Source organism: Sus scrofa, chromosome X, assembly GCF_054392235.1.
Source record: "Sus scrofa isolate SSC_HxYL_T2T_F1_AM1 chromosome X, Sscrofa_HxYL_maternal_Yorkshire_Landrace_v2.0, whole genome shotgun sequence".
NCBI classification, from domain to species: Eukaryota; Metazoa; Chordata; class Mammalia; order Artiodactyla; family Suidae; genus Sus; species Sus scrofa.
The window spans coordinates 112,363,288-112,377,591 of record NC_139401.1 but is presented as its reverse complement, the minus strand read 5'-3'; the positions used below and the strand labels follow the sequence as shown (position 1 = coordinate 112,377,591).

The 14,304-nt window shown below is 38.4% G+C and overlaps 1 protein-coding gene across 10 annotated transcripts in view; it reads left to right on the top strand.

Moving 5' to 3' along the window:
* TENM1 (teneurin transmembrane protein 1) overlaps positions 1-14,304 on the top strand; it is a 908,801-nt gene that overhangs the window by 624,932 nt on the left and 269,565 nt on the right. The gene's annotated exons all lie outside the window — the stretch shown is intronic.

The following is a 14,304-nucleotide window of genomic DNA, read 5'->3' as shown; positions in this document are numbered from 1 at the left end:
ATAATTTTATATGGGGGAAAAATTAATTTTGGTTCATTAGTTGAAAATAAGAGATTTTTATAGTTGTCTGAATCACTACTTTTGTTTTTAGTTTCTTTTGGAGAGTTATTTGCGGGGTTTGTTTTGGTTTTGTTTGCTTTTGAAAAAGGAACTTTGCTTTCATCTGTGCTTCAGTAAAAATTAATGCTTAGAATTCAGGAAAACATTATGGTTTATTCCAGTTTTCAATTCATAATGTACTTTGCTTTATGTCCTTCTTTAGAAATACTCTTTCTAGTCGGGGCTGACCTTTCCCAGCAATTTCAGTGTTGCTGCTGAGAGGGGCTAATAGTAGTGTAGGGGTCGAAGATGGCAGAGGAAATGGTCTGAATATACTTGGCCTTGGACATTTTCAAAGTAGGAAAGGGAGAACCCTTACCTTCTCTACTACTATTTAATTCCTTTATATCTGTAAGTAAAAGAGCCACCATTTGGTATCATATGCCTAGGGTTTGTTTTTGATTTTTTTTTTTTTTTGCCATTCACACTAAAATCATGAATATTTTCTTTTTGAGGAAATTGAAGCATACAAGAGAGCAGAAGGTCATGAGAGCATATTCCTTTTTTATAGTAGTTCAGATTTCTATAATTCCTTTTCACAGAATAGCTTGATGATGACAATGACTAAATTAAACAATTACCATATGCCAAGAATTGTTCCAGACACTTAACTTGTATTGTATCATGAAACAAACACTATGGTCCCCATTTTCCAAATGAGAAATAGAAGCACAGAGAGTTTAAATAATTTGCCCAAGGTCACAGAGCTAGAAACTGGTGGTCTGATTCCAGAGACTTGTCTCTTAACTTCTACATTATACTGAAATCCACCCATGAAATGGATATGAAAGAAACAAAACAGTTTACACACCAAAAACAAAGCCCCAGTGTCTGTTCATGATATATTTTAGAGAAATTCTATATATCTATATTTTAGTATGTTGTAACAAGTTTCATAAATGAAAAGTGTTAAGTTTCTGCTCAATTATGACAACAAACAGGCCAAACCAATTTCAATTTAATACTTTATTAAGAAAAATCGTTAGGAGTTCCCGTCGTGGTGCAGTGGTTAACAAATCCGACTAGGAACCATGAGGTTGTGGGTTCGGTCCCTGCCCTTGCTCAGTGGGTTAACAATCCAGCGTTGCCATGAGCTGTGGTGTAGGTTGCAGACGCGGCTCGGATCACGCGTTGCTGTGGCTTTGGTGTAGGCCGGTGGCTACAGCTCTGATTGGACCCCTAGCCTGGGAACCTCCATATGCCGCGGGAGCGGCCCAAGAAATAGAAAAAAGACAAAAAAAAAAAAAAAAAAAAAGAAAAATCATTAAAGATTGATGCCTTATATACCAAGTTATTATCTTAAACTGACCTTTTACGGAAGTCTAAACAAAACCTTTAACAATAGCTGCACATCATACTTATATTAGTGTAAATAGAGTATATTAGATCTTTACTGTGTATTACTTAACAAGTAAAAACATAGCTCCTCATTTATATGTCATGTGCATACTAAACCAAACCTTGCAGAAGATGTAATATACTATAAAGACATTTTCAAATGATCAGCTATATCCTTTCACAATTTTCTAGACATCACACCACCCCATAAATACAGTTCTAGAAGCATATCAATATAAACTTGAAAACCAGATAATTCTTTTTACATTGTTTGCTTTACCCTCCTAGAGGACTGGGCAGTGTAGCACTGTGGTTAAGAGCCTGGACTCTGAAGTCAGATCTGTCTTTGAATACTGAGTTTTTTGTCACTTACTGGCTCTGCAACCTCAGGCAGTTAATTGACACAGCCTCAATGAACCAGTGTCCTCACCTGCAATGTAAGGATGACAGTAGCAGTACCTGTCTCGTATAATGGTTGTAAGGAGTGAGACAATGAATGTAAAGCATATAGCACAGTGCCAAGCAAATTGTTTAATTTAGCAAAATAATTATTATTGGGCCAAATGATTAGAAAATTACGTTGAGTTAACTGCCATCCTATTAAATATTACAGATCCCACTTTCAAACTGATATGAACTTTTCCATAAATGATGGCCTCCTTGGTATTTAGATGTTTTCTATCTTTAAAGTTTGATCTCTCTTTACTTACCAATTTAACATCTATTTTTTTTTAAATTATTATCACCTTCATCATCAAAGCCATAGATAGGTAGAAAGGCACTTTAAAAATAATCAAATTCTACTGGAATTGGTCCCCCATTAACAGTAGTTATATGTATCTGCTTCTTATTAGGAGAGTAAAAAAGTTTCTTAGCATTTAGTTTTTGAAATGAAAGAGAAAAAGAATATTTGATTATAGACATTTAGTATGTTAAAATTTTCTTTTGGAAATTTATTTGAATAATTTAAATTCAATTTCAAAAAGAAGACATGTCACAACCACATGTCAGAATCTATCAGAAAAATCAGTTGTCAATTGTTCGGTAATATTTATACAATTGAAGCATTGTACTTAAACAGACCCTACTACTTTAGAAGCTTATAAACTAGTCATAACATACTGTTTCACTTGAACTCGTAAATGTTATGCAACAACTGGTTTCAAAAGAGCAGGGGATATGAGACAGATGGAATTAAGATGGGGGAATAGAAGGACTGGAGCTCAATTTCTCTCCTAAAAACAACAAATTCACAACTAAAGGCTGAGTAATCTTCAACCAAATGGACTGGAAACCTTAAAAAGGATATCCTACTCCAGAAGACAAAGAGGATGCCACATCAAGAGATAGGAGGGGTGATTACACAATATAAGCAACCCCATACCTCCCCGGTGGGAAGCCCCACAGACTGGAAACTAACTGGTTCACAGAGACTCACCTACAGGAGTGAGAGTTCTGAGCCCCACATCAAACTCTCACTTGTGGGGATATGGCACTGGGAGAACGAACCCCTGGAGCATCTGGCATTGAAGGCCAGTGGGGCTTGTGCACAGGAGCTCTACAGGACTGGGGGAAACAGAGACACCATTCTTAAAAAGCACACACACAGACTTTCATGTGCACTGGGTCCCAGGGCAAAGCCAAGTCTCCATAGGAATCTGGGTCAAACCTGACTGCAGTTCCTGGAGGACATTCTGGGAAAACAGGGGTGAATGTGGCTTGTTGTGAGGGAAGGACATTGAAAGCAAAGCTCTTGGGAATATTCACCAGCATTCCTGACTCTGGAGGTGGGCATTTTGGGAAAATCTGGCCCCACCCATCAGTCAGCACTGAGAAGCCCCAGGGCAAACAACAATCCAGGTGGGATCATAGCCCCACCCCTGAGTAAACAGGCTGCCTAAAGACCCCCAGGCACACAGCCACCTCTAATCCTATCCAGAGACAAAGCACCACCCACCAGAGGGATAAGAATCAGCTCCACCTACCAGTGGGCAGGCATCAGTCCCTTCCATCAGGAAGCCTACAGCAAGCCCCGTACCAACTTCAACCACAAGGGGGGCAGACACCAGAAGTAAGAGAGGCTACAACTCTATTATCTGTAAAAAGGTCACCACACCAAAAACCTATAAAAATGAAAAGACAGAGAACTAAAACTCAGATGAAGGAGAAAGAAAAAACCCCAGAAAATCGGCTAAGTGATGAGGAGATTCTCAGGCTCCAGGAAAAAGACTTTAGATTGTTGATGCTGAATATGATGTAGGACATTGGAAATAAACTGGAGGCAAAGATGGATAACTTAGAGGAAACACTGAGCAAAGAGATACAAGATATAAAACTTAAACAAGAAGAGATGCAAAATAGAGTAACTGAAATAAAAAATTCACTAGAAGTGGCTAATGGCAGAATACAGGAGGCAGAAGATCAAATAAGCAAGGTGGAGGACAGATAAGTAGAAAGGACAGATGCGGAATATAAAAGAGAAAAAAGATTGAAAACAAATGAAGAGAGTCTCAGAGAACTCTGGGACAACATGAAACACAACAACATCTGTATTATAGGGGTGCCAGAAGGACAAGAGAGAGAGAAGGGGACAGAAAAAATATTCCAAGAGATAATAGCTGAAAACTTCCCTACCATGGGAAAGAAATCACTCACTCAAATCCAGGAAGCACAACGAGTACCATATAAAATAAACCCAAGGAGGAATACACTGAGACACCTATTAATCAACCTGACCAAAATTAAAGACAAAGAGAAAATCTTGAAAGCAGCTAGGGAAAAGAAACAACATACAAGGGAACCCTGATAAGGTCATCGGCAGATTTTTCAGCAGAAACTCTGCAGGCCACAAGGGAGTGGCATGACATAGTTAACATGATGAAAGGAAAAAACCTCCAACCAAGATTACTTTACCCAGCAAGGCTCTCATTCAGATTTGAAGGAGAAATCAAAACCTTCACATATAAGCAAAAGCTGAGAGAATTCAGCAACACTAAACCAGCCTTACAACAAATACTAAAGGAGCATCTCTAGGCAGAAAAGAAAAGACAGCAACAGGAAAGAAAAATACCACAAAAGACAAGGCTCACCAGTAAAGGTATATATACAGTAAAGATACGAAATCATCCATGCTCAATTATGCCACCAAAATCAGAAATTGTGAGAATAGGAGGGTACAAATGCAGGACACTGGAGATGAACTTGCAATTAAGAGAACAACTTAAAGCAATCTCATATACATATAGACTCATATCAAAACTTCAGAATAACTGCAAAACAAAAATTTACAATTGATAAAAACAAAAATAAGAAAAATCAACTCAAATACAACACTAAAGATAGTCATCAAACCAGAAGAGGAGAGAACAAGAAAAGTAGGGAAGAAAAAAGAGCAACAATAACAAATCCTAAGCAATTAATAAAATGGCAATAACAACATACATATCAATAGTTACCTTCAATGTTAACGGACTAAACGCCCCAACCAAAAGACATAGACTGGCTGATTGGATACAATATAAGATCCATATATATGCTGTCTTCAAGAGACCCACTTCACTTCTAGGGACACATACAAATTGAAAGTGAGAGCATGTAAGAAAATATTTCATGCAAACGGAGATCAAAAGAAAGCTGGAGTAGCAATGCTCATATCAGACAAAATAGGCTTTAAAAGGAAAACTATTTTGAGGGAAAAATAAGATCATTACATAATGAGCAAAGCGTCAATCCAAGAAGAAGATATAACAATTTTGAATATCTTGACACCCAACATAGGATCACCACAAAATATAAGGCAGCTGCTAACAACCTTAAAGACCAAATCGACAATAACACAATCATTTTGGGGGACTTTAACACCCCACTTATAGCAATGGACAGATCATCCAGATGGAAAATCAATAAGGAAACACAGTCCCTGAATGAAGCATTAAACCGGATGGACTTAATAGATATTTATAGGACATGCCATCCAAAAGCAACAGAATACACATTCTTCTCAAGTGCACATGGAACATTCTCTAAGATTGATCACTTCCTGGGCTAAAAATCCAGCCTCGGTAACTTTAAGAAAATTGAAATCATACCAAGCATCTTTTCCGACCACAACGCTGTACGACTGGAAATCAACAACAAGAAAAAAACTGCAAAAAACACAAACGCGTGGAGACGCAACAACATGCTACTAAACAACCACTGGATCACTGAAGAAATCAAAGAGGAAATTAGAAAATACCTAGAAGCAAATGACAACAAAGATACGACACTCCAAAACCTATGGGATGCAGCAAAAGCCTTTCTAAGAGGACAGTTTATAGCAATACAAGCCCACCTCAGGGAACAAGAAAAAGCTCAAATAAACAAGCTAACTTTACATCTAAAGCAGCTTGAGAGAGAACAGACAAGACCTAAAGTGAGTAGAAGGAAAGAAATCATAAAGATCAGAGCAGAAATCAATGAAAGAGAAGCAAAGAAAACCATAGACAAGATCAATGAAACAAAGAGCTGGTTCTTTGAAAAGATCAACAAAATTGATAAATCCTTAGCCAGACTTCTCAAGAAAAAGAGAGAGAGGACTCAAATCAATAAAATTAGAAATGAAAAAGGAGAAGTAACAACGGACATCACAGAAATACAAAGGATCATAAGAGACTACTATATGCAACTATATGCCCACAAAATGGAAAACCTGGAAGAAATGGACAAATTCTTAGAAAAGTACAATCTTCCAAGACTAAACCAAGATGAAGTAGAAAAGATGAACAGACCAATCACAAGAACTGAAATTGCAACTGTGACTAAAAAACTTCCAACAGGAGTTCCCGTCATGGCTCAGTGGTTAACGAATCCGACTAGGAACCATGAGGTTGTGGGTTCGGTCCCTGACCTTGCTCAGTGGGTTAAGGATCTGGCGCTGCCGTGAGCTGTGGTGTAGGTTGCAGACGCGGCTTGGATCCCGTGTTGCTGTGGCTCTGGCGTAGGCCAGCGGCTATGGCTCCAATTCGATCCCTAGCCTGGGAACCTCCACATGCCTCGGGAATGGCCCAAGAAATGGCAAAAAGACAAAAAAAAAAAAACCAAAAAAACTTCCAACAGACAGAAGTCCAGGACCACATGGCTTCCCAGGTGAATTCTGTCAAACATTTAGAGAAGAGCTAACACCTATCCTTCTGAAACTGTTCCAAAAAATTGCAGAGGAAGGGTCACTCCCAAACTCATTTTATGAGGCCACCACCACCCTGATACCCAAACGAGACAAAGATGCCACAAAAAAGGAAAACTACAGGCCAACTTCACTGATGAACACCGATGCAAAAGTCCTCAACAAAATCCTAGCAAACCGCAACCAACAATACATTAAAAGGAGTGTACATCATGATCAAGTGGGATTTATCCCAGGGATGCAAGGGTTCTTCGATATCCACAAATCCATCAGTGTGATACACCACATTAACAAAGTGAAGAATAAAAACCATGTGATCCTCTCAATAGACACTGAAAAAGCCTTTGACAAAATCCAACACCCATTTCCGATAAAAACCCTTCAGAAAGTGGGCATAGCGGGAACCTACCTCAACATAATAAAGGCCATATATGACAAACCCACAGCGAACATCATTCTCAATGGTGAAAAGCTGAAAGAATGCCCACTGAGATCAGGAACAAGACAAGGATGTCCGCTCTCGCCACTCCTCTTCAACATAGTTCTGGAAGTCCTAGCCACGGCAATCAGAGAAGTAAAAGAAATAAAAGGAATCCAAATTGGAAAGGAAGAAGTAAAACTATCCCTATTTGCAGATGACATGATACTATACCTAGAGAATCCTAAAGACTCTACCAGAAAACTGTTAGAGCTCATCCATGAATTTGGCAACGTTGCAGGATACAAAATTAACACACAGAAATCGATGGCATTTCTATACACTAACAATGAAAGATCAGAAAGAGAAATTAGGGAAGCAATCCCGTTTACCATCACATCCAAAAGAATCAAATACCTAGGAGTAAACCTGCCCAAAGAGACAAAAGACCTGTACTCTGAACAAGTACACTATAAGACACTGATGAGAGAAATCAAAGATGACACAAATAGATGGAAAGACATGCCATGCTCTTGGATTGGAAGAGTCAATATTATCCAAATGACTATACTACCCAAGGCAATCTACGGATTCAATGCAATCCCTATCAAATTACCAAGGACGTTTTTCACAGAACTCGAACAATATATTTTCAAGTTTGTTTGGAAGCACAAAAGACCCAGAATAGCCAAAGACATCCTGAAAAAGAAAAACGGAGCTGGAGGCATCAGGCTCCCAGACTTCAGGCTATACTACAAAGCAACAATCATCAAAACCGTATGGTACTGGCACAAAGACAGACATATATAGATCAGTGCAACAGGATAGAAAGCCCAGAATTAAACCCACGCACCTACAGCCAACTAATCTATGACAAAGGAGGCACGAATATACAGTGGAGAAAGGACAGCCTGTTCAAGAAGTGGTGCTGGGAAAACTGGACAGCCACATGGAAAAGAATGAAATTAGAACACTCCCTAACACCATACACAAAAATAAACTCCAAATGATTAAAGACCTAGATATAAGACCAGACACTATCAAACTCCTAGAGGAAAACATAGGCCAAACACTCTCTGACATAAACAACAGCAACATCTTCTCAGATCCACCTATCAGAGTATTGACAATAAAAAGAAAATAAACAAATGAGGCCTAATCAAACTTCAAAGTTTCTGCACAGCAAAGGAAACCCTAAACAACACAAAAAGACAATCCACAGAATGGGAGAAAAATCTTTGCAAGTGAATCAACTGACAAGGGATTCATCTCCAAAATTTATAAACACCTTCTGTGGCTCCATACCAAAGAAACAAACGACCCCATCAAAAAAATGGGCAGAAGATCTAAACAGACAGTTCTCCAAAGAAGACACACAGATGGCCAAAAAACACATGAAAAGATGTCCAACATCACTCATCACTAGAGAAATGCACATCAAAACCACTATGAGGTACCACCTTACACCAGCCAGAATGGCCATCATCAAAACATCTACGAACAATAAGTGCTGGAGAAGGTGTGGAGAAAAAGCAACCCTAGTACACCGTTGGTGGGATTGTAAATAGGTGCAACCACTGTGGAAAACAGGATGGAGATTACTCAGAAAACTAAACATGGAACTACCATTGGATCCAGCAATCCCACTCCTGGGCATCTATCTAGAGAAAACCATGACTCGAAAAGGCACATGTACTCCAATGTTCATTGCAGCACAATTTTCGATAGCTGAGACATGGAAACAACCTAAATGCCCATTGACAGAGGACTGGATCAAGAAGATGTGGTACATATACACAAGGGAATATTACTCAGCCATTAAAAGGAACGAAATACCAGCATTTTTAGCAACATGGATGGACCTAGAGATTATCATGCTGAGTGAAGTCAGCCATACAATGAGACACCAACATCAAATGCTTTCACTGACATGTGGACTCTGAAAAAAGGACAGAGTGAACTTCTCTGCAGAACAGATGCTGACTCACAGACATTGAGAAACTTATGGTCCCTGGAGGAGACAGTTTGGGGGGTGGGGGGATGTGCTTGGGTTGTGGGATGGAAATCCTATAAAATTGGATTGTGATGATCATTGCGCAATTACAAATGTAATAAATTCATTGAGTAGTAAAAATAAATAAATGCATGAAAATAAAAAGAGCAGGGGATATGAATACATAAAAGTCTTATTCCTAGACCTGAGTCGTGTAATGTCCATAAATTGAAATAAAAGCAATTACAGTTTAATTTATCAACAAATAAAGAAAGTTAAAATCTAAAGTTTATCAAATCCCACATCTTTATTTAAAGATGAGGTAGCTGGGGTTCAGAGGGTCAAGAACACACAGAGAAAATTGGGACTAGAACCAATGGCTCCTGTTCCACTTCTTTTGTTTTCTCATTGGTTATCATAATAATGTAACACAAACTAAACATATAGGAGATTTTGTAAAGGGGTATCAAGGACAAAAAGTGAACAGATGAAAGAATTGATTATATTCAGGCTATTGCAACAGAGAGCGCACCCCACATTCAAAGATCGGAGTGTGTGAGGCAGGTGGTTTTGCCTAAGACTGATGGAAGGAGTACACGAGCTACATTTGGGATGTTTTACAATTGGGATTGTTTTGTACTCAGGGGAATCTCAGCCAGCCAGATGAACAGGAAATGTTTGTCTCTGTGTCTAGCTAGTTGAAGGGGAATAAATTGTTCTGAACTCAGCTAATTATTTATGAAAGAAAGAACAGGAATTTGGAGGGTCTGTATCTGGTCTTTCAGCAGGTTCCAGCAAAAGAGGAAAGATCTGTATTTGGCCTTTTTGCAGGTAATCAAACGCATCCTTTGAAATTCTTATGGGAGTCCTGAGAAAGAATGGTCAAAGATCTTAACTAATAAGTCCTAGGGAAAGGGGTCTTCAGCTTGGTTATTTTGGTTTATTTATTTGTTTGTTTTGTGGTAAGCCATTTCCTAAAACATGAAAGAGTGGAAGGATGTTGGAAAACAAAAAGTTAAAGGAAATCTCTTAACCAACTCTGTTTCCCAGGAGCATAGGGCTCAGGTAAATGCCCATGTTGTCAGTAGCAATGTGAATGAGGAGGATGTTTATTGGGTAGATGTGGGTAGTGAATTCTTGCAGGCAGGGTGCCTAAATAGAGCATCAGGAAGGAGAAGGGTGGGTGGAGAGACAGAGAACTAAAGGATACTAAAGACTGCCTTTCTCTGCTTTACAGTTTTTGCAAAGGCCAGCCTTTGGCCAGGGGAGTGACATTTCTTTTAAGTTCATCCTACAAGATATATCTCTGCAAAGTTGAAGGAAAAAAAAGACATTTTCTAGTCAATGTCTTTTGACTATATGACCATGTAAACAACATATAGCTGATCAATATGACAAGATGTGCCCCACACACCGTGAGGCCAAACAAACCGAAATGTTGGAGGAGTCTGGAGCAGAGAAAGGTTTATTACAGGGCCAAGCACGGAGAACAGGTGGCAGGTGCTCAAAGGACCCTGAACTTCCCAATGGTTTAGGAGTTGAAGTTTTTATAGGCAAAATTTAGGGTGAGGGCTGCAGGGTGCATGGCTTTCTTCTGATTAGTTGGTGATGGGGTAATAGGGTAGGTTCCAGGAATACTAGGCTCAGCCTGAAGTTACCATCCTCCTCCTGAGTGGGGGGCCTTAGCTCAGGCCCACAAACTCAAAGATATCATAGTTATGTATATTCCTTGCAGGGGAACCAGGACAGTTCCCCAAGGCTGTACTATTGTTTCTTGACTGTTCCTCCCCTGTTTCTGCACCTCCTCCCTTTCCTGATTAGCAACTGCTTGAACCTGCCCTTTGGAACTCTGAGAAGGTCTTAGAGGCTGAATGAAACCCATTTCCTACAAACAAGAAACAGGGCAGGGGGACACTGAAAGGCTTTATACCACAAAAGGCCCCACAGAGTCCTGCTCTCCTAGCCTGTCTTGAAGATGCTTCAACCCAGACCAAACGGACTGTAGCTTCAAATCTCTGTTACAGCTTCTCCTCTGGCAAAAAAAAAAAAAAAGGAATTGGCTTTGTAGGGGAGGAAAAATAGGTTTCCCTCTACCTTTCTACATTCTTGGCTGAGACCCCCTCTGTAATAAAAAGATATAAACAGGAGTGAAAACAAACAAGTTTAATAATATGTGTACCTTCTGTATTCATGGGAGATACTCAGGAAAATTGATCAACTACCTGAAATGACCCAAATCACCCCCTCAAATACCATCTCAGCTAAAGACAAAAAATTTGAGGGCAGTCAGTTAAGGGAGGTTATCAGGAAAAGCACAGTAAAGAGAATATAGTTGTTCTGCAGATTTCTCTTCTCCTTTGATTAGTTTCTAAAGATTTAGTTATCCTTCTCTTCCTGTAGTGAGAGGAAGACACCCTAACAAATAGAGATTTTTTTCCTTATAAATCTTGCAAAAGGGTAACTTTTAACTTGTAATTTTTAACTTGCTAAAGGGTCTCTTGCAAAAGGGTAACTCCTACTCTATTTTCAGATCTTTTCCTACATCTGCTGTTTCTTAAAAATAATCAGCTTGAGATAATACTTGTGCTAAAGAGGCATATTTGGGGATGGGAGAGGTCTGGCAGGAATCTGCCTTCCTCCTCAAGTTACCTGCTTTATATTTGTAAATGCTGGGTAAGGTCTAATTTTTAAAATGTTTCACTTCCCAAGACCCCTTCCCTGTACCCCAAAGGGTTGCAGCTGCGAAGCCTTTGACAAACACTGTGTGAGGCTCAGTAGGACTAGCTTATCTCTAAGGTCCCTTCCAGCTGTATATAGTATGAGTCAGTGAATTCAAATTATGCAGTTAAGGAAGAACAATTAGCCATTCCAAATAGAAGTGGACCTATTTTTGCATAAGGGAATATACTCCTGGAAAGTGGTTGAAATGTTATGTCTATAAAACTTGTACACCGCATTTTCCCATTTAAAGTATCTGTAGAGAATTTTGTTGTAATTTAAATAATTAATTCCCAGTTTTATGCTTTATAAGTTTCGATTTTTGACACGTAGGTAACAATAATAGTCTGCACTTAGCATTTACAATTTCAAAATACTTTAATGTCTTTTATCCACATAACAGTTTTATGCTGTAGCAGCTATTGTTACCCTTGTTTTACAGTTGAAAAGGAAAATACAAGAAGGTTAAGTGACTTGCCATACATAATAGACATAACTACAGAGAGAACTGAGATTAGAAACCAATCTCTTTACTGTTATCTCACTACCTTCTTTGGGTCTTTTCTGCCTTAAAAAAAATCTTTTCTCAATGCTAATTGTTTAAGTAACAGCTGTCTTGATTAAAAATCTCAATGCTTATAGTCAAATGTATACCCTTTTCCCAAGAGTACTATTTTTGCCATTTAAAAAAAAATTATGGCTGCACCTGTGGCATGTGGAAATTCCCAGAGCCACATCTGCAGCAACACTGGATCCTTTAACCCACTGTGGCAAGTAAGGGATTGAACCCATACCTCTGCAGCAACCTGAGCTTCTTCAGCCAGGTTCTTAACCCATTGAGCCACAGTAGGAACTCCTTTTGCCATTGTCTGCACAGTATTTTTTTGTCTTTGTAATCCTTTTTAAATCTTACTTTTATTCTACCACTACATATATTAGCATATCTTTCCCATGTGGTTAGTCATCTTTAGTTATTCCCTGATAGTCCCACTACCAATATGAAAAGTCACCATATCCACCATGTTCTATCAACTTTGTCTTGCTGAATGCTTAACATCTATTTTCAGAAACATTCTGGTTGCTATTACTACTTAGTCAGACATATACTTTATCTCCTCACCTGTTTCTATAGTGTTCTGCATTTTCTTTTTTTCAATTGAAGTATAGTTTATTTATAATATTATATTAATTTCAGATGTACAGCAGTCATTCAGTACTTTTACAGATTATACTCAACATAATGACTGTAATTCCCTGTGCTATACAATATATCCTATTACTTATCTATTTATTCATAGTAGTTTCTATCTCTTAATCCCATATCCCTAATTTGCCCCTTCCCTCTCCTCACTGATAACCCCTAATTTGTTTACTAAATTTGTGAATCTGCTTCTGTTTTCCATATATGTTAATTAGTATTTTTTCTACATTCCATATATAAGTGCTACTATATAGCATTTGTCTTTCTGTCTGACTTACTTCACTAAGCATAACATTCTGTAGGCCCATCTGCTTTGCTATAACTGGAAGTATTTCATTCTTTATTATGGCTGAGTAATCTTCTATTGTTTATATACCACATCTTCTTAAGGTAATCATTTCTTGATGGGCACTAAGGTACCATCCATGGCTTTGCTATTGTAAATGGAGCTGCTATGAACAGTAGTGTACATGTACCTTTTTTTTCTTCTGTATATATACCAAGGAGTGAGATTGCTGCATCATATGGTTGCTCTATTCTTCATTTTTTGAGGAACCTCCATACTGTTTTCCACAGTGGCTGCATCAGTTTATATTCCCACCAACAGTGTAGGAGGGTCACTTTTCTCTACATTCCCTCCAACATTGGTTACTGGTAGACTTTTTGATGATAGCTATTCTGACAGATGTGAGGTGGTTTTGATTGTCATTTCTCTAATAATTAGTGACACTGAGCATCTTTTCATACACCTGTTAGCCATCTTTGTGTCTTCTTTGGAAAAATGTCTCTTCAGGTCTTTTGCCCATTTTTTGACTCAGTCATTTGTTTTTTTGATATTGAGTTGTATAAGCTGTTTATATATTTTGCATATTAACCCCTCATTGGTCATATCATTTGGAAATATTTTCTCCCATTCAGTTGAATATCTTTTCATTTTGGCAGTAGTTTCCTTTGCCGTGCAAAAGCTTTAAGTTTAATTAGGTTCCATTTGCTTATTTTTGCTTTTTTTTTCCCCTTAGGAGACAGATTCCCCCCAAAAAAAGTTGCTACAATTTATGTCACTGTTCTGCTATGTTCTCTTCTAGGGGTTTTATGGCTTCAAGCCTTTTACCTTTAGGTTTTTAATCCATTTTTGTTGTTGTTGTAGTATATCGTGTGAGGAAATGTTCTGTTCTCATTGTTTTACATATATCTGTGCAGTTTTCCCAGTACTGCTTATTGAAGAATTTGTCTTTTCTCCATTGCATATCCTTGCCTCCTTTGTCATAGGTTTATTGACCATAGGTGCATGGATTTAACTTCTGGGCTCTCTATTCTATTCCGTTGACCTATGTCTCTTTTTGTGCTTGTACCTGGTGTTTTGATTACTCTAG